General features: G+C 45.0%; 1 long non-coding RNA gene across 5 annotated transcripts; it reads left to right on the forward strand.

The window, feature by feature from the left end:
* The first annotated feature begins 648 nt into the window (after window positions 1-648).
* On the forward strand, window positions 649-25,819 carry LOC123136847 (uncharacterized). 5 transcript variants are annotated; one of them, XR_006467335.1, is made up of 3 exons: window positions 649-1,003; window positions 1,286-1,457; window positions 25,739-25,819. It is a non-coding gene; the product is annotated as an uncharacterized lncRNA (long non-coding RNA). The 5 variants fall into 5 exon arrangements; XR_006467333.1 differs by lacking the exon at window positions 25,739-25,819 and adding an exon at window positions 4,592-5,316; XR_006467332.1 differs by lacking the exon at window positions 25,739-25,819 and adding an exon at window positions 4,203-4,431.

Below are 25,819 nucleotides of genomic sequence, written 5' to 3' on the forward strand. Positions count from 1 at the left end.
GCTCACCTATGTTAAATTGTATCAAGTTATATCGTTTAGCAGTTGTTGCGAGAGCTGTTGCAATGAGAAGAGTAATATAGCCCTAACCAGGGCGAATGTACTTTCCAGGCTTTAGATGGATTTTCTTGTCTTTGAACTTTCGGATTGAGCTTGCTTTGCGTGGGCGATGAAGATACTCAAATGGCCTATTGTGCTTGCGACACGGTGGTTCGGCTGTGATGAATAGATAAGGAGATCATGGTAGGAGTTTGGAACATCAAATAGAGGACAACATAAACAAACAGAAGACCTATTAAATTCGAAAACACAGCTCATTTAATTGGATGGTTAATTAGCTTGTGTGTATTAGTGAAAAACAGAAAAAGCTATTTATCATGTATGATCAGTGAGAAGTAGTAAGCATTGCTTGTACATGTAACAACAAATAAACCAGAGCATCAATGAATAGCCAACAGAACACCTACTGGACCCTGAAAGATGTTTGTTTTATTAGATAGTGTTTTAGAAGATTTTATTAGATAGTTGATCAACTTGCATGCATAAGTGACCAAAAGGGTGCCACGACCCCAGTGTACTATAAGCATTTGGCCCAGCCCACATACATCTGACCCATATACATCGACTAACTCCCACGCACGCTCCTCTCACCTCATCCTTTCCCAGTTCTCCAAAAAAAATTCTCCTTCTTTCCCAAACCAAACCTTATCTGTTCTCCTCCATTCCCCCAAATTGACCAGACCACCAGTCTGTCACTCGCTTCTCACTGCTGCCAACCGCTGGTCGCCGGTCTTGCCAACTCTCGCCGCCCTCTGCAGTGAGGGCCCTCCAGGCCTCCACGCCAGGTGCCGGGTGTTGGCTGCTGGTGCTTCTCCTTCTCTCACTGCTTCTCCGCTCACGCTGCATGCTGCCGTGCAGTGGACCGCTGATGCTGCCGCCGGCTAGTAAACTAAACAGTGAACTGTTGTTGAAGCGTCGAAGGAGCAAGACTGCTGCAAGAGCAAAGGTATTTTTTCAAATTAATTAAAGGAAAAGGATTCAATGATGTTCTTCATAGACTTGCGTAATGTTTTGATTGCCATGTAATTTTTTAAGTTATGTATTGTGTGCCAAATCTCGATAGCCTAACCATCTATGATTTTTGTGCTATGTACATCAGTAATGAAGTACAATTTCAGATCCATCATTCATTCATGCTTTTCGGGCTATGCTTTTTTAGTAGTATCGGACAGTCAGCCGTCTTCTGATTCAGAAAAGAGGTGACAGTGATTTTGAATTTTTGGCTCAGGTAACAACCATGGTCTAGGAGAGCATATCTGTAGTTATTGGTTGTAGGCATCTTTTGGTCAGTCCGGTGTGTTCTACAGTTGTGGCTATGGAGCACTTTTGGCCAGTTCGGTGTATTCTACAGTTGTGGTTATGGAGCACTGGATAACAGTAGTAATTATCCACAAGACCAGGTATGTTGGTGTTCCATTCTCATAATTACAGATAACACTATATTTGCTAGGTTAATTAAGTAAGGTACATACCCTTGCCTTGAGGCGGAAGGGAGTGGGGTGGGTACAACATCGATAACATGTGAGGTGGCGATGAGCCCGGCCAGATGGCTCATCGTTCCACGGTAGAAGAACAACGGAGCAGGCGCAAAGAATCTTCAGCAATAACAGAAAACAAAAATTACAATTTTTCAGCTAGACAACACACCAGAACTATCTCAATCATGAACTGACATCTAAAACACCAGAAACTGAAGAACGTTATAGCAGCACAAATCTTCATCTTCATAAGAAAATCAATCTTAAATTAGGCAAGGGCATTGATATGCAAATTTGAGATAGAAAAATGTTTATTTTCCTAGGTAATAACTCGCAACTGGTCTACGAATACACTGAATAAAAAGATATGTAGATTAAACATGATATCCTACTGATAGAAACGAATGGAGTTTTGTTCTTGGTTGAAATCTGCAAGGAGGTACTCCCTCCGTCCGAAAATACTTGTCATCAAAATAGATAAAAAGGGATGTATCTAGAACGAAAATACATCTAAATACATCCCCTTTTATTCATTTTGATGACAAGTATTTCCGAACGGAGGGAGTAGTACCTAAAGGCTAAAGGACTCCTCAGCTAGAGGCCACACAAGTAAAGGTAGCCCCTGACAAAGAGCTCATGCTCTTGTATATCTGTTCAGTTTGTGCACAACATCAAAGCAATTTGTAAGGTGATCCTCTCGGGCCATGTAGTATGGTTTGCTTACAGTTTTAGCAAAGCTCTCATAGATGATGAATAAGCATTAGGTTCTGGGGCAAAAATGTCTTAATATATATTCTGAATAAATTGTATCAATTAAGTTAACTCCATTATGTAGGGATGGAAAATCAAGCAAAATGCAGTAGAAAATGTATATTTTACATAATTTAACAAGAGTTTCCACATTTGCCTTCAGAGGCTTGAAATTACTAAACAAATCAGAGGAAAAAATGGGAAGATCTACATCGCTTATTTTAGCAGATCTAGATTATAAGGTGCAAAGGTATGTTCCAGAGAATAGCAGTCCTGAAGAACACAGATGGCCCAAAATCAATTGCCTTTAGAGAACTCTTCTTATTTGTGTGTAACTTGTCTAGTTTAAGGTCCTGATGGATGACACCATTCCTAATGGCACATCTGTCATAATATATAATAAAAAGAATATGTGTCAGATGTCACAAAACAACCCAATATTGGAAGAAACACTTGTGGAACAAAAATCTGGACTGAAGGTAACAATCAATGGTGGAACCCTATGTAGTTTTCAATGACATGACAAATTTACATAATTCTCGGAGAAGCATGTAGCATATTTTGTATCTCTGGAGTTCAACATGGCAATATTTTGTATCTACAATACTTTGTTTCATCATGTGTTTTAAAGGTCAGGAACTACCCATGGTTTGCTGGGGTAGTGAAGGCTGTGGTTTTTTCGAAGGTGGTCCAGGATATTCCTATGAACTGAACATTAAACAGATTGGAAATGAGAAAACACTTGCCACTGCTCGCTCCTGGCATCGTCCACAACCCTTCCTCAGCTGAAAAGAATGACATAAACGTTCAAAAAAATTTGAGCTCTAAACTCAGTGCATTTATTGAAATCAGACCGCCAAACATAATAGCAAATACAAATAAAAGTCGATGCGAGCTCCAGACCTACCGTCAAAAAGATATCAGATAGCTAATGAAATTAAGGATCATTCTTCAACACAGATCGGAATTTTTTTATTATTGCTCCTTGAATTCCTAACTCCTAAGCTCGAGAACGCTCAAATGCTTCTATAAAAGCTTTAGACCACCAATAACATCATAAACCATGTATGTAGGCATTGCTCGAAAAAATCAGTAAAATAAGCAAACAAAATCTCAGTTAACCACCTTGTACACAAAACAAAGGACATTTAAATTCCGAAACCTGAAGATATGCTACAGGAGCACAGGTATGTTTGATAGAAACTAATGTACATGTATATGCATGATTACTAAATATGGCAAGCCTTAGTTTCGTTTGGAGGAAGTGGTTTGCTTAAGGTCATTCATCCTTCCCACTTTACTTATACAAGTGTGACAACAAAACCATTACAACACAAGGCAACAATACATATTATGTGGTAGCAGGAATAGGAACTTGGGTGTATTTTAGTTCAGAGATATAGAAGTGATAAGTGATCTAGTTTAGGGCACATACTCCCTCCGTTTCTTTTTACTCCGCGTATAAGTTTTGGTCAAAGTCAAACTACACAAAGTTTGACCAAATTTATATTAAAACATATAAACATCTACAATACTCAAACTATATAATATGAAAATACATTTGATGGTGAATCTGAAAATGTTGATTTCATATTGTGAATGTTGATATATTTTTAATATAAAGCTAGTCAACTATGCAAAGCTTGACTTTGACCAAACCTTATATGCAGACTAAAAAGAAATGGAGGGAGTACCAACAAGTAGTTACAAGAGAAAACATTTGTTCACAGTAAGTTAGTAACCCTAAAGGATCTACCTACTCGGAGAAATTCATAAGAACAAAACTGCATATACAGTAAAACACAATGAGCTTTGAATCAAAGTATAACTATTTGAAAATCTTTGGAGAAGATCAAACAATACATCCTTGCATCACTACTCGGGGTCACTAACGGAGGCGCCAATTCCTTCGAGCAGGGGAAAGGGGAATTGAAGGTGCCAAGCACAAGAACTGGAAGGGGGGGGATGAAAACCTCAAACCCTACCATTTGAAGAGCAGAGGATATATATTTAGGCACTCACAGAAATAATCACCGGAGGGCATGTACAGATACAAGTAGGTGGTGGCATCGCCGTCTCAGCTTGGTTGTCCAAGCAACACAGAATGTCCTGATCACCACAGTTGCAATTGAAAGTGTTTGCAACTCTACGAATTATATATATATGTATATATATATATATATATCCAAGGATTTAATTAGGAGTTTATTCTGCACAATTTCTGAGAACACACACTCACAAGCAATTCGTTGAGTAGACACCTTAGAAATAAAATTACATTGTGAAGAATACTATTTATCAAACAGGTGAAACAAACTAATCAGGTGCATCTTCGTGAGCAAAGAAAAAGGCAGACCAAAATCTATAGGATATGAGGCAGGCAGGCAGGCAGGCACTTCCATCCCTAGAGGGGGCGTTGAGGGTCGGCGACCATCACCTTGACGCTCGGCCCACGGGACTGCCAGGCAGGCAGGCAGGCAGGCAGGCAGGCACTTCCCATCCCTAGAGGGGGCGTGGAGGGTCGGCGACCATCACCTTGACGCTCGGCCCACGGGACTGCCAGGCAGGCAGGCAGGCAGGCAGGCAGGACAAACAAAAATAATACATAGGGCACAACAATGACAAGGCATTTCTAGATGCGAAAATTGTAGTGCAATTAGATGAAAAAATATGAGCCGGACATGAACACTCGGTAGGCTAATTAACCAGAGGAAAGAAACGGCCACGACCTAAACTTTGAATCTCACTTACGTCTCTATTCCTCGCCCTTCTGCTACCTCACATCCCAATCCTTTTTCCCTTCCCTCTGTATCTTGCCACACGACCATGACGGATTGCGGTTGTTCTTGGCCAATCTCTACAAAAATCAATAAGCAGAGAAGCTGAACCAATCTCTACAAAAACCAAAAGAAAAAAATGTGCACACACAAGCACATATCAGCCAGTTCTAGCATGCATCCATCCATCAAAGCATTAAGCCATCAGCCATCCATTAGAGAAGTGAAAAAAGAAAGGATTCAAACTTACACATCAATCCATCTAAGCATTAGGCCAAAGCCAGTGGGAGCGAAGTGCTCTGATGAATCCGCTTTGCACAACTCTGATCCCCTCGCGCATCTCGGCGGCGACGCAACCCCGGCCCCTTCACTTACCTCTACTGCGGCGCTAACCTGACCGCCTTTCTCTACCTTGTCCCTTCTCACGTCGCCCCCGATCGACATCCAGACAAAGGGCGCATGCGGCTTGGCCCAAGCTGTGCGTGGCAGTGGATCCACGGCGGCGGCGGCAGCGTCCTGGGGATGCTAATCCGTGACGGGCGATGTATCCTAGGCTAGGTGGGAGAGATTGCTCTTACTTTACACATTGAGAGAGACAGACACAAGGGCTTGATTCGTTCCTCACATGCAGGCTAGGCGGGAGGATTAGATAGCTGTTGTTGCTGTTTTTTCAATCTCCCCTCAAGTCTTGTGTAGACTACTAGTGAGATTTAATCACACTGCGTATATATGCTCAACCAAACATGGCCAATTCAAGCTGCCGTAGGAAATAATCTAATCCATGATGGATTATGCGCCAGTTTATCCTCATCCTAGATCCATCACTACCACTAATCGACACATCAGCAAGCTGCAGTCTTGGTAGGGAGGGGAAAGGAAGGAGGAAGAGGCGTACCTTGGGCGTACAGGTCTGTAGCCCGACGAGAGGGAGATGCTGCAGATGTCGCCGGCGTCGAGGTCCACCGCGGCAGCAAGCACCCTCATATGCCTTACCCCAGCACCGAGAGCAGGGGTTGGATCCCGAAGCTGACGGCTAGGCTTGGGTTCGTCGTCGGCCTACAGCCCGACGGGAGGGAGATGCTGCAGATGTCGCTGGCGTCGAGGTCCACCGCGGCAACAAGCACCCCCATATGCCTTGCCCAAGCACCGAGAGCAGGGGTTGGATCCCGATGCTGACGGCTAGGCTAGGGTTCGTCACCGACCTCCATCCGGATGCTGCGGATGCGGATCCGGCGGCGTTATCGCCGTAATAGATTCGTGGCCATCTCTGCCGCCCCATCATCCGGATCCTCGGGAGAGGATGATCGGATCGGAGGGTGGCGGCAGCGAGATCGCACGAGAGGACGGCGGCTCTGTGTCGTCTAGGGGATCGATAGGTATGGTTTTTTGGCTGCATAGGTGGGAGGGGTGGTGGGGGGAGGGGGACGGAAAAAAACCGGAGGTGGGAGGATGATGAAAAAAACCCAGCGAAAATAAACCGCGTAGACTATTCACCAAGTCGTCCATTAGGAGTAGAGATCATCAATATTAATGAAGCAGGAAGTAGGGTTTTACCTCCATTGAGAGGGCCCGAACCTGGGTAAACACATGTGTCCCTTACTTCTTGCTACCATCAGCCTTGACGCACAGATCGGGACCCCCTATCCGAGATCCGCCGTTTTTGACACCGACAATGCTCATGAGGTTCATCTGATCTTGCCAAGTCCTGTTGTGTCAGCAGTGCTTCGGAAGTAGTGTTAGGTGTGAAGGCAGCTTGGGAACTGGCCAGTTCCGGAGCAAACGAACGAGTACCTGATTGAGATGCTGGTACAGTTGAAGCGGATGTTGCAGCTGGTGGAGCAGGTGATACTGTGTTTGTAGATTTAGCCGGTGGACTTGGACCTTCTACTGCACTATAAGTACCAGCAGAATCCCGACGGCAGAACCTTTTCCGTTTCACCTGACGAGTAACAACACTCCCTACTATATTATTTTCCTTGCTCTTTTTTGACTTTGCCATGTCAAACTGTACCCACAACACAAAAGAATAAAATCACTCTTCAGAACTCATTGATGCATGATACAGACAAGCAATACTTTGATGGAAGACAACGGTATGAGGATGGAATATGTAAGAAAAACAGGATGACATGACATATTCACAGCTACGATGTGCAAACTAAGCAGAAGGATTTTAAAGAAAATAGAAGTAATGCAAGCTAGATACCATATGAAAGATGCAACCAATATTACTCTGCCAAGTTAAAAGTGTCTTGTCATAAGTGGTAATTCGAAAAATTAGAAGCAGTACAATGTAGAAATCAATGCAAGATGCAACCACTATCAAACTGCCATGTTAAAAGCATCCAATCATAAGTTACTGATGCAGGATACACAACAGCAGTACTTTGATGTAAGAACATGGTATGATAGATAGATGCAGTGTATTCTAGACACAGAAAACCATGTCATATGCACATGTATAACGTATAAACTCAGCAGGTGCAATTTAATCAAAATAGAAGAAATACAGGCTAGACAACATATGCAACATGAAACCAATTATCACACTGTCAACTTAGAGAAAGCACCTGCGATGGTGGAGTGCGGGAGATGAACTCATCATGTAGACTTGGGACTTCAACTTCATTAGCAGTAGCAGTGGCGAATCTAGAGTCTCTGTTTGCGTCGGTGTGGAGTACCACCAACATCCCCTAACTTACTCTTTTCTTTCCTATTTTCTGATATTGCCTTATGAAGTCAAAACCACAAGAGGATGAATAAAATTAGCTCTGCATAACTGGCTGATGCATGATACAGACGAACACTATTTTGATGTAAGGCAAGCGCAGGATAGGAGGATGGAATGTATACAAAAAAAGACAGTGTTTCATATTCACACGTACGATAGAAGGATGGAATATGTATGAAAAAATAGTAAGCGGAAGGCATTTCAACAAAACTAGAAGAAAATGAAAGCTAGGCATCGTATGAACATGCAACCAATATCACTCTATCAGGTAAAAAGTGTCTCGTCGTAAGTGCCATTTCAAGAAATTAGAAGCAGTACAAGCTAGAAGACAATGCAAGATGCAACCTACATCACAGTCCCAAGTTAAATGTGTCTTATGGGTAAGTGATTGTTGCAGGTATAAGTTGTAAGCTATGCAGATGCAATTCTACATAATCAGAAACAATATAAACTAGACATCATACGAAAAACGCAACCACGTATAACAGTTCCAAGTAAGAGCAAGCACCTGTGATGGTGGAGTAGGGGAGATGTGCTCATCATGTACATGTATGTTCTAGAAACAGGAACACGTGTCATATTCACAGGCATTATGTGTAAAGTAAGAAGATGCAATTCAAGTTATAAGCAATACAAGCTAGACATCATGCGCAACATGCAACCACATATAATAGTGTCAAGTTAGAGCAAGCACCTGTGATGGTGGAGTAGGGGAGATGTGCTCATCATCTACACAGCTACGTTGACTGTCCATCCTTGTGTTGTCTTGCGAATCTTGTTGGGAGGATGGCGGAGTAGAATCTGTAGAGACCCCCTGTTTGAGTTGCTCCGAAGGACCACCATCATCCACTGCCGGACTAATTTCCTTCAGCTATAATGATAAGAAAAAGGAATAAAATTTGCTCTTCAGAACTCATTCATGCATGATACTGATGAACACTACTCGGATGAAAGACAAACACATGATGCGAGGATGGAATATGTATGAAAAACATGATGGTGTGACATATTCACACCTATGATGTGGTAACTAAGCAAAAGACATTTCAACAAATTAGAAGCACTGCAAGCTAGACACCATATGAAAGATGCAACCAATATCACTCTGCCAAGTTCAAACTGTATGGTGTTTCAACAAATTAGAAGCAGTATATGCTAGAAATCATATGCAAGACATAACCAATATCACAGTGGCGACTTAAAGGTGCCTTATCATAAGTGACTGATGCGGGATATGCAAGAATAGTAGTCTGATGTAGAAACAGGAACACATGTCATATTCACAGGCATTATGTGTAAAGTAAGCAGATGCGATTCAACAAAGTTAGAAGCAATACAAGCTAGACATCATATGCAACATGCAACCACATATAATAGTGCCAAGTTAGAGCAAGCACCTGTGATGGTGGAGTAGGGGAGATGTGCTCATCATCTATACAGCTACATTGACTATCTAGCCTTGCGTTGTCTTGCGAATCTTGTTGGGAGGATGACGGAGTAGAATTTGTAGAGAACCTCTGTTTCAGTTGCTCGGAAGGACCACCATCATCCAATGCCTTGCCAATTTCCTTCAGCTTTATTGATTTTGCATTGTGAGGTCATACCGACAAGAAAAAGGAATATCATTCGCTCTTCAGAAGTCATTCATGCATGATACTGACGAACACTACTCTGATGAAAGGCAAAGTCATGATACGAGGATGGAATATGTATGTAAAAATGGACGGCTTGACATATTCACACCTATGATGTGGTAACTAAGAAGAAGGCACTTCAACAAATTAGAAACACTGCAAGACACCATATAGAAGGTGCAATCAATATCACTCTGCCAAGTTAAAACTGTCTGGTCATAGGTGGCGTTCATCAAACTAGAAGCAATACATGCTAGAAATCATATTCAGGACGCAAACCAATATCACACTACCAACTTAAAGGTGTCCCATCATAAGTGACTGATGCAGGATACACAAGAAGAGTAGTTTCATGTAAGAACATAATATGATAGACAGATATAGTATGTACCAAAAACAGGAAAGCGTGTCATATTCACATGTATCATGTGTAAGCTAAGCAGATGCAGTTTACACTAATTAGGAGCAATGCGAGCTAGACACCATATGCAACATGCAACCAGATATCACACTGCCAAGTTAGAGCAAGCACCTTGGATGGTGGAGTAGGGGAGCAGAGACTTGGACCTTGTAATGCACTATCAGTACAAGGAGAATCGGTACAGATGCTCCGTTTACATTGCTGTAGAGGACCACCATCATCGCCTTCCTTACTCTTTTCCTTCCTTTTTCTTTATGTTGCCTTGTCAAGTCAAACCCACAAGAAAAAGGAATAAAATTTGCTCTTCAGAACTTATTGATGCATGATACTGACGAACACTACTTTCATGTAAGGCAGCCGCATGATAGGAGGATGGAATATGTATGAAAAACAGGACGACGTGACATATTGACATGTATGATGTATAAAGTGTAAACTAAGCACAAGGTGCTTGAACTTGTTAGAATCGATGCAAGCTAGAAACCATATGAAAGATGAAACCAATATCACTCTGCCAAATTAAAAGGGTGCCCTAACAAATGTATTTGACCAAATTAGAAAAAATACATGGCAACATGCTAGAAATAATATGCAATATGCAACGAATAAAGGTGACTCATCGTAAGTGATTGATGCAGGATACAGAAGAGTGGTAGTTTCATGTAAGAACAAGGTTAACACATAGATGTAGTGTGTACCAAAAATAGGAAGGCATGTCATATTCACAGGTATAGTGTGTAAACTAAGATGCAATTTACCCTAATTAGAAGCATTACAAGCTAGACACCGTATGCAACATGCAATGACATATCACACTGCGAAGTTGGAGCAAGCACATGTGATGGTGGTGTAGGGGAAGTGCTGTCTTCAAGTAAGAGCAACATTCAATATCTTCATTTAGGCTTGATGTTTCTTAAGAATCATGTGGAGAGGATGAAATTGCATTCTTTATAAGAGTATTGCGTCTCATATTAACCCACGCGCGTGACTGTCTCATCATAAGCGATAGACGCAGGATACACAAGAACAGTAATTTGATATAAGAATATTGTGTGATAGGCAGATGTAGTATGTACCAAAACAGGAAGGCGTGTCATATTCACACGTATAATGTGTAAGCTAAGAAGATGCAATTTAACAAATTAGGAGCATTGATGAGGGATACACAAGAAAAGTAGTTTGATGTAAGAACATGGTTAATAGAAAGACGTAGTATGTACCAAAAACAGGAAGGCATGTCATATTCACAGGTATAATGTGTTAACTAAGCAGATGCAATTTACCCTAATTAGAAGCATTACAAGGTAGACACCATATGCAACATGCAACCACATATCACACTGCCAAGTAAGAGCAAGCACGTGCGATGGTGGTGTGGGGGAATTGCGGTGATCAACTAGAGAGCTACGTTGACTATCTTCATTTAGCCTTGCTGTTTCTTGAGAATCATGTGGGGAGGATGACACTGCACTCTTTAAACGAGTAGGGCGTCTCACAGTAACCCACCCGGGTGACTGTCTCATCATAAGTGATTGACGAGGGATACAAAAGAGCATTAGTTTGATGTACGAACATGGTTAATAGACATATGTAGTATGTATCAAAAACAGGAAGGCATGTCATTATCAAAGGTATAATGTGTAAAGTAAGCAGATGCAATTTAACCAAATTGGAAGCAATACAAGCTAGACACCATATGCAACATGCAACCACATTTGACAGCGCAAAGTTAAAGCAAGCACCTGGGATGGTTGTGTGTGGCAATTGAGATCATCAACTACAGAGCTACTTTTACTGTCTCCAACTGCTGACAATGCACCCATTAGAGCGCTGAAACGCTTAGTGCTTATCTTCGAATTACACTGGAGCGACTTCTGTCTTTTCTTTTCTGCATTCATCAACACTGCGTCAGAGTCTGAAATACCCATGCATAAAAAACAATAGTGTGAGTATGGGTGAAGTGTGTGCACAATTAGTACAGTGTAAAGGTAGCAGATAGCAGGTCGGTGAGAACTAAATGATGTGAGACATATGATAGCTGTACAGCATGCATGGCACACTCAATTACTACAGGATTTTATGAAAATAACAGCCGACTGGAAGCAAATAGGTCAGTCCATTTTTTCTGCACCGTCCGATGTACAAAGAATGGGCTGATCGCCTTCATCTACCTTCAGCCAGCCAGTGGTGACTATCTTCCTCGAAACGCCAGCGACCACCGGCCCAGTATTCCTCCCCTGCCTGCGCCCTCCCCTCGACCTACCGCACCGCTGTGCTTGGCACCGCCCCCAGCCATCCATTCAAGCCCCGCTGACCTCCAGATCGAGCGCAAGCAGCTCCTGCACCCCACACCCCTATGATAGACACCGATGTGCCGCTTCCCCGGGGAACAGGCGGACTAGGTGCTCCGTGCGCCTAAGCAGGTGCTGCTTCTTTTAATTGCGGTTCGACTGACCCTGAATTGAAATCCAGGCGGGCTACTGACCTCTAGCAAAGGTGAAATAGTAAAAGGGAGGAAACCTTGTGCATTTAGTATCACGAAGAAGATGCAGTAAGAAGCGCGCAACTAGTTTATTTTATGGGATGAATACGGTGTGAGCGGAGACGTAAGATTTGCACGAATAAGGGAAGAGGAGTACCTCTTTCTGCTGGCAGTGCTGTGTCCTCCTTCTGTTTTTCCGACGATCTTGTTGTTCGCCGAAAACCAGAAGTTGGAGAGGATGGTGCAGCCTTGAAAGAACCCATGGCCAAGTTGAGTGTGGTGCGGTGGCCATCTGTCGGCGGCGGGGAAGCGGATCCAAGGCGGCGAACGGCGGCGTAGCGGGAACAGCTCCGGTGCGGTGAACAGTTGCGACAGTGGAGCCACAGCAGTGAGGCGCAGGACGGCATGGTCAGAGTGGTTCTGGTACGGCGCATGTCGGCGTCGGCATCATGGAGGCAGCTCTGCCTCGGCTTCAGCTGCTAAGTCCTTGAGGGCATTGCGGTTGCGTTGGACGACAACGTCGGGGTACCAGCTCCAGCGTGATGGAGGAGGGCGGCAGTGGATTGGCCGCTATGGGGTGGAGGACGGAGGAGGCTGGGGTTTCGCGGCTGGTGGTGAGGGCGTTTTCACGTCCATGGAGTATGAATGGGGAAACAGAGGGAGGCGAGGAAGTAAGGGGGAACAATGTTTCGGTTTGAGACGCGCTTGTTTGAAATTTGGGGAAAGTTACAAACTTTGCCCCCATCTAAAATTTCGGACATATTGCGGGTTGGGGGTAGGACAGTCATGTCAGGTGTCCCAAATGTGGGCGTTATAGATTTCGGCTGAGCACATGGGTGTTTAGGCGCCCACGGCGTATGAATGCTTCTCGGAGGCGGTTGAGACTGGCGTCTTGGTGAAGTTACAAACCTACCCCGGTTTAGACCTTTGGACATTGGGCCGATAGGCTACATGGGCCAGAGTCAGGACATTAATTTCCTACCACCAAAACATTAGTCTCGCGCGGTTTCGGGTGACCAGAGGCCTATTTGGCGCTTCGTTCAATATTTGGGAGCAGAAGCATTAACGTTTTTGGTTCTCTTGAATTGAACTTTCAGGATTTGTCAGACTTCACAAATCTTCACTCTTGAAAATCCTAAAGCTACAATTATTTTGGAATGAAGGGGGTACATTTTAATATACATTGTACATGAGCATATATTAAAAAATATGCAACTTACCTCAGTTCATGCATGGTTCCAGATATAATCTCCTTGGTTGCAAAAAAAAGTTAGATATGCGTATGAATATATATAGCATGTTCAAACTCACAACAAAGATTGATGCCCCTTTTACATCTGATTTACAAATGCCATTATCTCGGGTTCAAATAGATGAATGCACTTCCTATGAATTCGAATCTTCGAAACCCCCTTTATGTTGAATTCGACATGTATTTTATTTCGTAGCTAGCAATTTGGAATGTATCCATGCAAGTGACAAATGTATAAAGTGCTTCACACTAACAACATGGAGTGCACTAATTAATGTTTATATATGAATTGCAAAAGCATCCATTGCCTGTATTTCAAACCACTCTCACTCTATGGATCGATAATATGAAATAAACACATGCACATGCTAGAATTCAATAGAGTATGGGTGTCTGATAGACCGATTTTCGTCCATATGCAATTTTGCAAAATTCATGATCTCATCCAAAAATAATAATGCCATTTATATTTTAATTTAATGCGTAGAACCGCCTTTTACACGTAGATGCACTATGCCTCGCCCCGTTCTCACAAACGCGTTATATATCTCTCTATCTAACGCATAAGTGCACACACTTTATATGCATCGGCATTTCTCTTTCACACATGCTCACAATCTCTCTCAGGGTGTCGGGGTGTCTCACGCACATGCTCTCTCTGTTTCTCTCTCTCTCTTTCTGACTACTATGTACCACTCTTTTCACTAATCTCAGTTGGAAAACACTATTTCTCTCACATGCATATATACACATGCACGGTCTCTACTAGCCCTCTATACGCACATATATGTGCCTACGTGTCTCCCGCACGCACATTATCTTTAGGCCTCTCTCGCACACATTGCCCCCCCGACACACCTCTCTAATAGTAGTTGGCAGATATGATTTCATCATATCATTCGGTAGGATATCCCTGGCTGTTAGGCTGGATGGTAATACGAGGCAAAGTTTTACCCTAGTTCGGATCGGACCCTTGCAGTTGAAGAAAGAGCCTACTCCTGGTACTGTATATTAGTGATAGGGGTGTGTACAAAGTACACGTGAATACCAGGCATTGTGCGTGTGTGTATACTATCGACGAACTAGCCCCCAAGCTTGTATAACATACTAAGGGCCTAGGGTTACAAATCATATATAGTCGGCTTATCACCAGTGGGGATAGAGTCCTCCGCGACTCTGGTAGCTTCGTGTTGTACGCCGAGTCCTCCACATGGGTCTCCGTATAACACGTCTCGGTCCAACCTATATGTGGCGCAGGATGGAACCGACCCATGAGTCTTCATGTTGACCCACCACAACTAGAAATGATGTGCCCACCACACCACACACGCAATCGGCCACTAAGAAAATAAGCATATACAATAGTACAACGGTATCTAGCTCACGATACGTCTCCATATTTTGTTGATGACACTGACGGACTTTGCATTTGATGCGTGCTCCGTATTTGTTGACGACACTTACGGTCATTGTATTTGAAGCGAAAGCACGATATGGTCACTGGACTTCAGAATAAGCTCATCACGGTCACCACATACATTTTGTCGTGCTAACCAACATGTGGTTGGATGGTTAGAGGACAGTGGTTTCTCGAGCCCACCAAGGTTAAAGTCCTGGTGCTTGCATTTATCTTGTGTTAATTTCAGTATTTTCCGGCGATGTACGTTCAGTGGGAGGAGACGTTCCACTCGACTACGAGGCACCTATGGTGACTTCGTAAAATCTCAAGATCATATATGCTGGCCCACTCTCTCAAAGGTGCTCATAGGGGTAGGGTTCACGTGTGTGCGCTTATAGCGGTGAGTGCTTGCGTGTATATATGAGCCCTTGCGTCTGTACCATGTTAAACAAATACATGTCATGATTATACTATCACTGGCTCACCCGTACAACTCCGTATTTTGTTGATGACACAATCAATTGACCAGTCAAACGACACAACTAGTGTTGCACCATTGGGGTGCGTAACCATGGGGCCCACCTGTCAGCCCGTATATGAAATAAAGAAATGGTAGTTTGAGTCTGTACTGTGTTAATAAAATAGGAGTACATTTTAGGTTTATCATACGGTCACTGGCTCATCATACAGCTCCGTAATTTGTTGATAACACGATCAATTGACCAGTCAAACGGTCCACATTCAGCAGCACACATTACCATAGGGCCCACCCGTCAGCACGTATATGAAGGACATAAATGGTAATAAACTAGTGGTCGGTCGATATTCGAAGTCGTGAGACCTCTGGTTGGCAGTCACCGGCAGTTGGGGGGCGTTCATTGGGAGGTGGGGTGGGGATCCCTGGAGAAAAAGCTCGGCGCGGGGGGGGGGGGGGGGGAGGGGGGCTAGAGGGCGGCCGGTGTGGCGGCGGACCGGCGGTGGGGAGTGGCTTCGGGGAGCGCGGGCCGGCTGCGGGCGGCGGGGGCGGGCGGTTCGACGGGTGGTGGCTGGCCGCTCAGGGGGGGTGGAGTTTGATGATAAACCGGAGGCCCTTGATTTCGTATCCAACGGATGGAAAATCTAATGACCAGAGATAAAAAAGTCAGTCGACTGACGTGTAGCCTCACCCCGCACGTACACATGCATGCATGCAAGACACGCACGCATGTAGGCGTGCTACACTGACACGTACACATAACGTACACACGCACGCATGCTGGCATGCAACACTGACACATACACATGCACTCATGAACACACGCACGTACGCACCCATGCATGCAACACTGAAACGCACCCTTGCACGCACGCAACACTCGCACGCCTGCATGCACACAGCACAGGACGCAAGACACACGCTCAACCTATACGTGCATGCACCCTTTGTTAAGGACATGGATTGTTATGGGTATTAATCAATCTTATCTGTGATAAGCAGAACATTGATGTTTGCATCAGTTTTTATGAATCACAACGTATCGAACGGGCTATAAACATAGTAGGCTTAACTACATGAAAAAGATGACGTCACACTAAATGAACAATCATCGGTTTATGAAATGCCCGCTTCTGACCGCCCTGGCCCACCAAAGGTTCCTCTGCTGTGCGCTGCTTGCGTTGGGTCACTGACATGCAGGCCATGCACCCAAAGAGCCCACACGTCAGTGGAAGAACGGCGTGGTGTCCTAGGTCAGAGTTGAGGGTGCCACTCGTGGCACACCCAGCTGAACACGCCTCCGTGCCGCATTCAAACGCCTCCATGAAACCCGCCCGTGTGGAAGCCGAGAAACCCACTCTGGACACACGTCCATTCATGACCGGGCCGGCGTTAAACGCAATGCCGTCCGAGCTCCTCCCGTCCACTGTCTATTCAATCTCTTATTTAAACGAGGCCAAACACCGGCCAAGAATCGCACACCTCCGCCGCTCCCCTATCTCCTCCACCATTTTGTCCACTCTTACAATGGCTTAGGAAGAGTAGTTATTCAGCATCCAAGCCGGTTGGGTAGCCCGCCGGATACGAGCTATGCAGCTCGCTGATCAACCTCCCTTCCCTCGCCCGACGGAGCCAGTTGCCGCCCCAAGCCGGCGCGCGGTTCAGCAACTCGCCGCTCCAGGCCAGCTCGACGAGGAGCGGCGCATGGGCGTCGTTGTTGCCGTCCACGCCGCCGCCTCGTACCGCGTCTCCCATTTCTGTGGCCGAGACTCCCATGCCGGCGGCCGCGCCATGCAAGCAGTGATAGAAGCCGGGTGCGCAGAGAGCGGCGAGTCGGTGGCCAGCGCCTCCGCGTCCGCTGCCATCATCAAGGAGAAGTAGAACATGGGAGGCCGCCGCCGCTTGGGTCCCATGAAGGCCACCACGGAGGCGACGCCGGCATACACAGCAGGTGTCTTGCCTGATCCTTTTGTTACGAGGACCTTCGTCGACCCCGCATGGGCTCCATGGAAGAGGGGAATGTTAGGATGAACTCGAGCTGGTGCCGGCCATGGCGAAGTAGTGGCCGGTGATGAACTCGAACCGGTGCCGGCCACCATCATCTTTGGCACCAGCCAATGATATCAGTTGGGCAGTGGGGAAGTGAGCCGTCCTTTGCGCTGAAGCATATACCTCCGGGGCTCCCGGCAGTCCGGTGATCGTGCTGCCGGACATGAGGAACACAAATTGATCGGCGGGCGACCATTTAGGCCAGGTATTATATACCTGTGCTGTCCAGAACTAGCACCGCGTAGTTCATTTGAATGTAATGAAATCTGTCATGTTTGTGTGAAAATTCGGTGTTTTATATGATTTCCGTCGTTGTTTATATGAAATATCAGTTTGTCTACGTGTTTGCGTGAATTTCGTCCGGTTGGTTGAGTTGCTGTCATAATGTGTAATTTGCGGGTCGCTAGTCGATCTGCGGGCGGCTCGGGCGGTGTTGTGGGACAAAAAAACACAGCTCGTGTGAGCTCTTCTCCAACGTGTGCGCTGGAGGATGCATGACAGCATGAGCACCCGAGCCATTCCTCGTTCATCGGTGGACAAAAGTGTCGCCAATATTTTGGCTACCCCAGGCAAGATCCAAACAGCCCCTCCCAACAGATTCAAATCCCTCGTTCGCCATGGAATTTTGCCATGTGTTGTTTTCATGGACTAGCAACATGCCCGTGCATTGCACGGAACATCAAGATGCATTTTTTTACAAACTCCCGCATGCATGCAAGGGATAATTAATGTCCTTCTTTGCTAGTACCACGAGGCAAACACCATTAATATTGCATCGATTAGTGTTAGTGGCCTTGTATATCTGCAAATTGTAATTTTGATAGTGGCCCCTTGTATATAAAAATGGAGGGAGAAATATGAGAGATAAGGTGAGGAGGAGTGGGGCGTGGTGCCGTGGTGGTGACTAGTGGTCGGACTGGGCGGAGGCATGGGGATGGACGGCGCATTATGTCTAGGTTTGTATCTCTCTCACACACACCCACGTAGGTGGGGGACGTGCACGAAGAGAAGTGGTGCACGCACGGCGCACGTACTACCGTCTCTTTCCCAACCACATCCGTGCGGGTACACGGTGGAGCTCATTTCTGTACGAAAAAGGCAGCCCACTTGGTAATTTTGCACATGTACTAGTTGTCCACTTGGTGGAGGGAGGATCATCTATAACAAATTGCGACTTGACGTGTTATGTTAAATTAAAAAAGAGTCAAACCATGTGGGGCCTACCTTAGAGGCAAGGCTGTATACACTGGAGTACTTTTGATGTGTCCCGTCAACTCGCAGAACGAGGAGAAGCTTGCTTAGCACGCCGTCTCCCCCGCCCACGGGCGCCGTGGCTCGCAAGATGAGGTGAAGCTTACTACTGCTGTACGCCTTTACGCCCACTCCCTCGCCCACGCGCGCGGTGGCTCGCAGCACGACGAGAAAATTTTACTACTCCCTCCGTTTACTCCCCGTCCCTACTACGTACTTTGGTTAGTACTCCCTTCATTTACTTATACAAGGCCACTATAGAAAAATACATTTTGCATCTATACAAGGCCACAAATAGTAATCGAGACAAAAGTTACTACTCCCTCCTTTCTAGGTAGACGGTGAGTGGTCGAATTAATTTCGTAGTTTGCACAGTACGCTCGTTTTTCTCAAGAACTTATGTTTACCGAGGCATTAATTAGAACGGATGCATGAATGACCACTAAATTTCCATGAACTTGTACATGCATTGGTTAGTTTCCTCTTGACACTGCTTGCGTCGGGTGATCTAATGCACCTCGAAATCCAACATGTAATGGTACTACTACTAGTATAGTAGAATTGAGACTTATCAAACGGAAAAACGAATGTATTTTAGATGAGCCCTATAAACCCTAGTGGGTACGTACTCCGTAAAAACAGATTTTCCCAAAACTAAGTCGCTCCCTTTCATGAAATTCTGTAGTATACTCCTCCGTCGACGCTCCCTTTCATGAATTATGTACTTTCTGTCGCTGACATGTGGGACATATAGCAACCGGGTCGACGTGTCAAGCACCAAATAACAGTGCAGAACATCAGGGGGACGCACCCCACTCGTACCGGCCTAGTAGTAGTAATGAGCAATGAGACGTCAAATCACAATGCCGCACCTTCCCAGACGGACGAAGCAACCATTATTTCACACTTCGGTTCGACATCATCTCAAACCACGTACTAGTATTGCTTCTGCCTCAAGAGGGACACGCACATCGCCTTGGTACATCATGACACGTGGGACCGCATGACAGGCCATGCTCCCCCGCCGATCGCTCGGTAAAATTACCTCATTTTTACTATACTTGCTCCGTATCGGTTTACTACATGGCATGCACGTCGTTCTAGGTTAAGAATTTAACTGGCTATATATATATGTGATGAACAGTACTCTAGCCTTTTAAAAATGTATACTTTTGTACAGTAGTACTATCGATGGATTGCGCCATGGAGCAAAAATTGAAATTTTAAAAAAAGGTGGTACATATAGAGAGCGCTCGTCGCCAAATTATGCATATAGTAGTATTAAAAAAGCTAGTACGTGCTTAATTGGGGTGCTAAATTCTATTAAAGAAATACTAGTACTAGTATGTACATACTGAAGAGTTAAAGTAACGAGAAGAAACATAACATAGTTCTGCTGGGGGCTCAGCACAACACACCCCTCAAATTAAACTAAGCACACCTGAAATTAAACTATGCAACTAATCCGGTAGACACTACATTAGAAGTTTAGAACCACCATGAGCAACGACACTGCCACCTTACTCGGAGTCCTCGTCCACGTCCTCGACTTCGTCCTTGTCCCTCATCCTCTTAGCCAATACTTCTTTGCTTGAACCGCCAACTTGGCTGTTGCTCTTCATCTAACCCTTGTAGATATTGAAACAAAGGTAGCCATCCATTGCAGCATAGTGGATGTGGTCTATATCTAGTACATTCCGCTGCCATGCATGACGATCAAACGTGTAATGAGGTTTCTCCAGTTTACGGTACGAAGGATGAACCATGGCTCCTGCCAGGTTCAGCATTGAGGGCTGGCGAGAGGGTACCAGCCGATTCTTCTGGAGGTCGAAGGGGTTGCCTACGACGAGACCTATCCAACCCAGGACTTCTTTGTCATTCTTAAAGTCTACAGTAACGAATTTCACTGTTTTGTCCTCGAGGAAGTTCTTAAAATCCTGGCACTCAACGTCGGCATGGCATATGTGGTAGACCAAGCAAACATTATGTACGCAAACCTGGATCACGGCAGGCTTCTTCCTCTCTTCGTCCTTTAGATCCTTCTCTCGTCCCACGACTGTGGTGTACTCAACATCTAGCCCAGCGACGCACTCATCATCTGAGTTTTCGAACATGCATCTGAAGCGAGAAAGGCATCCTTTCACCATCGCGGAAGTATGGGTGTAGATGACGTCGAACTCATTGCCGGTGATGGTTCTAACCTTGTACTCACCGCCGATCGGGGAGATTTGGGACGCCATTGATTTGGGAGGATGGTTAGGATTAGTGGAACTGCCGTAATGTGAATGGACGGGATGACTAGGAGTGAACCGCCGTAGTATTAAAGGATGTGCGGGGACGAGTAGGAGCGAACTGCCACCGTGCGAATGACAGGGTAGTGGCTTTCCATTCTCCCATGATACGGGCTTCCGAGAGCCCTTGGATCTGAGATCGAGTGGTTGCATGGCGTGATTCTAGACCTATGGGTGAATATCCTATCCTGGAGGGTTATTCTGCAAATTTTCAGCAACTTAGCATGCGACCGTTTGATCTCAGATCCAAGGGCTGCCAGCAGCCCGTATCATGGTCGCGCCTACCACGACTGTCGCGTCGCTCGCGCGTTCGCGCCCTTGGAGATATAACACGGTGCGTTAGGCTATCTGATGTTGGCATGTCATACATAGTCATCACTTAGTCACTCATACTACAACAAGGTTGGCTATAAGGTTGGCTATAAGTGTATTTTTTTACTCCTCTCTATCTCTTTCTTCGTACTCCCTCCGTCCCATAATATAAGAACGCTTTTGATACTAGTGTAGTGTCAAAAACGTTCTTATATAATGGGACACAGGGAGTACTAGTATTTATTGCATTTGCCAAGGAGTGACCTCTTCCAATGAAATGGTGTTGCTAAGTTTGCTTCATTTAATTAGCTATAGACTCAAAATTGTCTTTTCACCTAGGTACACGTGCTTAGCACCGTTTCTTCCTTGGGTCACCAAACTAGTCTCTCTCTTCTTCTTTAACTTGCCACATCAGACTTTATGCCTATGTGGCAAGCTTAAGCACCTGTAGGAGCAAGTAAGTACAATAGTGCGCTTTACATGGCATTTTTGCATATGTGGAGGAAAGAGAGGCAAGGAAAAAGTGGAGAAGTGGGCTCTCATGCAAGAGCCAGCCTCTACTACATGGTGGAGCATTGGGAGAGGCACCTGTATGGAGGTGGTCAGGAATCAGGAGACTCACGCCGGTCGTGGCGCCGCAGTTAAAATGATAATGGCAAGTCAAATCACGGGGCCCCACCTGTCTAGCAGTAACTCGCTGTCAAATCACACAGCCCTACCTTTGCAGTAGCCTACTCCCTCGTCTTCTCGCGTCTCTGTCGAACCGACTAGGCAGAACTGCCCCACCTACCACACAGGAAAAGCCCCGCCCTCGACTTTTAAATACAACTACTCCCTCCGTCTAGGTGAGTAAGTCATCTTACGAAAACCAAATAATCCCAAAATACTACTCCCTGTTTCTTGTTTCTTCACATATCAACCAATAAGAATCCAATGATATACCTTTTGTGACATAGTAACTCATATTTAGTTAGTCAAATGGATGACCTAGAACTACGTGCAGGCCCTATAAACCGAGACGCCTACAAATAAAAAACCGAGACGGAGAGGGTAGTTCAGCACATATCTTTTTAGATCAATATAGTCATGATTCACCAAGGAGCAAAACCAAGTGGTAGGTTGCTCCTGTCGTGTTGGCGTAGCAACTCAAGCAGGGTCAGTCCGCACACGAAAAGGCGACACACTTAACAGGACCCCTTTAGCAGACATGTGGCTCATCCACCGTCTTGTTCCACGTGCGATGCACCAAATTACAGTTCGGAGCAGCGGTTGGAATTGGAGGCACCCCGGTCGTAGCGCCGCAGTAGTAGAAAATGAGCGATGAGGGGTCAAATCACAAAGCCCCACCTTTCCCGCATTAAGCTGGACGGATGAAGCAACCATCATTTCACTCTAGCGCGCAAGAGCATAAAGAAAACGGAAAACAATGATGCATGCGGCAGCTACCTAGGGCACCCTAGGGTAGGGGTCTCCACTACAGATCCTTTTTTTGAAAGCGCCTCCACTACAAATCGGCTTCTCCCTCGTCCTCTTGAAGAAAACCGATGATGAGTGCGGCGGTAGGGTGTGTAGGAGTACTACGGCGTGCGGGGCCACGTCATAGTAAACGGGTTCGAGTCGACGCCTTAAATATGTGTGGGCCGCTTGGTTTTACGGGAACGAGGAAGCATTTTGGGTTCGGGGACCAGTGGAGATATAGCACGTACAAAAAATTGTGGACGTAGGTTCGACCGAGAGGCAATGATGCATGGGCCCTGCATGTTGATATACCCGTGGCCGTGTGAAATTTGCTACTCTACTGAAAACTAGTAAGGTACACATGTATTTAACGCATGAGATTTCGAAACCAAATTATGAATAAATACACACTATAGCATGTAAAGCTTCGAGTCATATATGCATGATGTAGATGTTCGTTTAGGTCTTATAGCTCATCTCATTCAAAATCAATTAGTTTTATAAAAATGTTAAAGATTCATGGGGTTGTGCATTTATTGTAAATCATAAAGTAAAAACAAATAATGGCAATTCATTTACAAAATAATAATCAATTATGATACAAAAGATTCTAGTACAAAGGAGAAGTGCTTGTGTTTTGAGGTTTGTGCATTATGCTTAAGTTCAACCATGGAGTCTTCTAAATTGTACATGTGGGGTGGAATGTTGATGATATCCAATGGCCAGTAGTGCTTGGATTTGCCCATCTCTGCACTGTCGGGTTAGCTTCATCCAGCGAACATCTTTCAAAGTTATTGGCACACTATATAGTTCTTGTGCCATAGTTGCATGTTTTGGAAAAAAGCTATTAGTGGTTTGTACTATCTATTTAGGAATAGAAGATGTATACATGGAAGTTGTAGGGAAAGAGATGACATGGAGCATCTCAATTCCTATGAGTAGGGATTGGAAAAGAGATGTCATTTGGTTCACATCGTAGGAACTTTTCTATTGAATCTAGAAATGACATGTATCCCAATTCTTATGAGGAGGGATTAGTAAAGAGATGTAATTTGGTTCATATCATAGGAACTTTTCTATTGAATATACGCTAATGTTTATTTTCCTTTGAAATTAAGGGAGTATAGGAATCCATTCATATGAATCAAGTGGCTCTAAATCTATAGAAATGATATCATGTTTATTTGCTTTGAAATGTAGAGTATATGAATCTATTCCTATGAACCAATTGGCTCTAAAGGAAAAAAATCCTATAAAGATCATATCATATAGAGTTCGTATGATATTCCTCGACACTAAAGGATGGTTGAAATTGCTGTGGGTGATACGATGGTCTTTCTTAGTAGACTCCTCACCCATCTTTATAGTTACCTCTCGAAGATGAATGAAATGATATATACAGGGTATTCTACATGTGCAATTTGGTACACGGAAACTTGGTAAAAGTTTGCGAGGTTCTAATTTTCAATAAAGCTATATGCACTGCATTTCGAAACGGAGGGAGCATACGGCAGTTTCTAACACTCACGTGGAAGATTTGTGTGTAGGAGGAGTGGCTGTTGTGTTAAATGACATGGCAAAACTGACACTGTCGGATGCCGATCTAACGGTTCTTACGGCGTTCGCCAGGAAAAGTCTTGTGGCGAACGTTTGTCGGATAATGATTTACGGACACATGCATTGCATTGATACGTGCCCCCTCTCTCTCACGCACACGCACCCTCACGAGTCACAACTCTCCCGAGTCCTCTCGCAGACTCGCACGTCGCACGCATCGTCTATCTGCAGGTAGACGTCATGCACATATGTGCTCTTCACACCCTACCCTCAGAACTTCTAAAAAACAAAAGACGGCACGCACATTTTATTTTAGCTCACACGTCACACACTTATACTATTAATCTTGCGGCGAACGTTCTTTGGGCATAGTATATATTGTACTCTCATGAAGGGAGGCGGTGCACGCACGCACTAGTTCTCTCACACCCACTCGCGGGTACACGTAGGAGCGCATTTTTTTGAAGACGGTACAACAAAATCACTCCACTATATATAAAAGCAGGAGCCTTAGCGCTTGCTTTACTAGGGTTCCTCTCGTTCACTCTCTCATGATCTCCAGATCTAAGCAAGACATAGGTCGCCACACTCTCTCTCTCAGCTCACGGCTGGTCACAAATCCGACCGGACAACCTCGACCGGGGCAGGGGGTGTAGGTGCATCATTCACGCTGTCGTCGGTGGCGAGGGAGGAGACCAACGGCTGCCCGCGCGTCCCAATCGGCGGCCGTGCCGTTCTCTCAGATAGAGCGCCGGCTCGGGAGGGCCTCCGACCCCTTCTTCCTCCCTGCGGTGTTGTGGCCAAGATGCAGCCTCTCGACGATACCTTTGCCACATGCGGATGACCCTCAGGTATATATTCCTTCGAAACCTGCCTTGCTCTACTGCCCCAGCTCTTCCCCCTTCGTGTGGATCCTTTTCTACTTCCGTCCGCTGTTCCAAAGCCACCTAGACTTCTACTATTGTTAGAAGTAAAGCTAGTTCATACAGTCAACTCAAAGCGTTGGTTCAAACATGGAAGAAAGTGGGAAAGTTGTAGCATGAATCTAGGACTTGGTTCTAAGAGGAAACGAGGGAAAGTAGTAATATCTGTCACTGTTTAAATAACCGTATTTCGTATTTGTGCAAATAGGGAAGTTTGTCTCCATATCGTTTCGGGATGTCTGTCTCCGTATTGTTTCTATCCGCGCAATCAAAAGCACACACCTCAGTTTTAGTACAACTGCACAAAATGAGATGGCTATCCCTCGTTGCCGTCGTCTAACCTCCTGTCTTCAAGGTATCCCTACATTGGTAGTAACTAAGGTAGAATGACCAACACAATCTAAAAGAAGCTGATTCGTATGTTTTACTTCCTGATTGAAGTGCAGGGACGAGCGAAAACAATTACATCCTAGTCCGGAATGCACTTTCTACCAGTTCATCCATGGACCGAGGACTAGCTGG

This window comes from Triticum aestivum, chromosome 6B (assembly GCF_018294505.1).
Source record: "Triticum aestivum cultivar Chinese Spring chromosome 6B, IWGSC CS RefSeq v2.1, whole genome shotgun sequence".
Lineage (NCBI taxonomy): Eukaryota > Viridiplantae > Streptophyta > Magnoliopsida > Poales > Poaceae > Triticum > Triticum aestivum.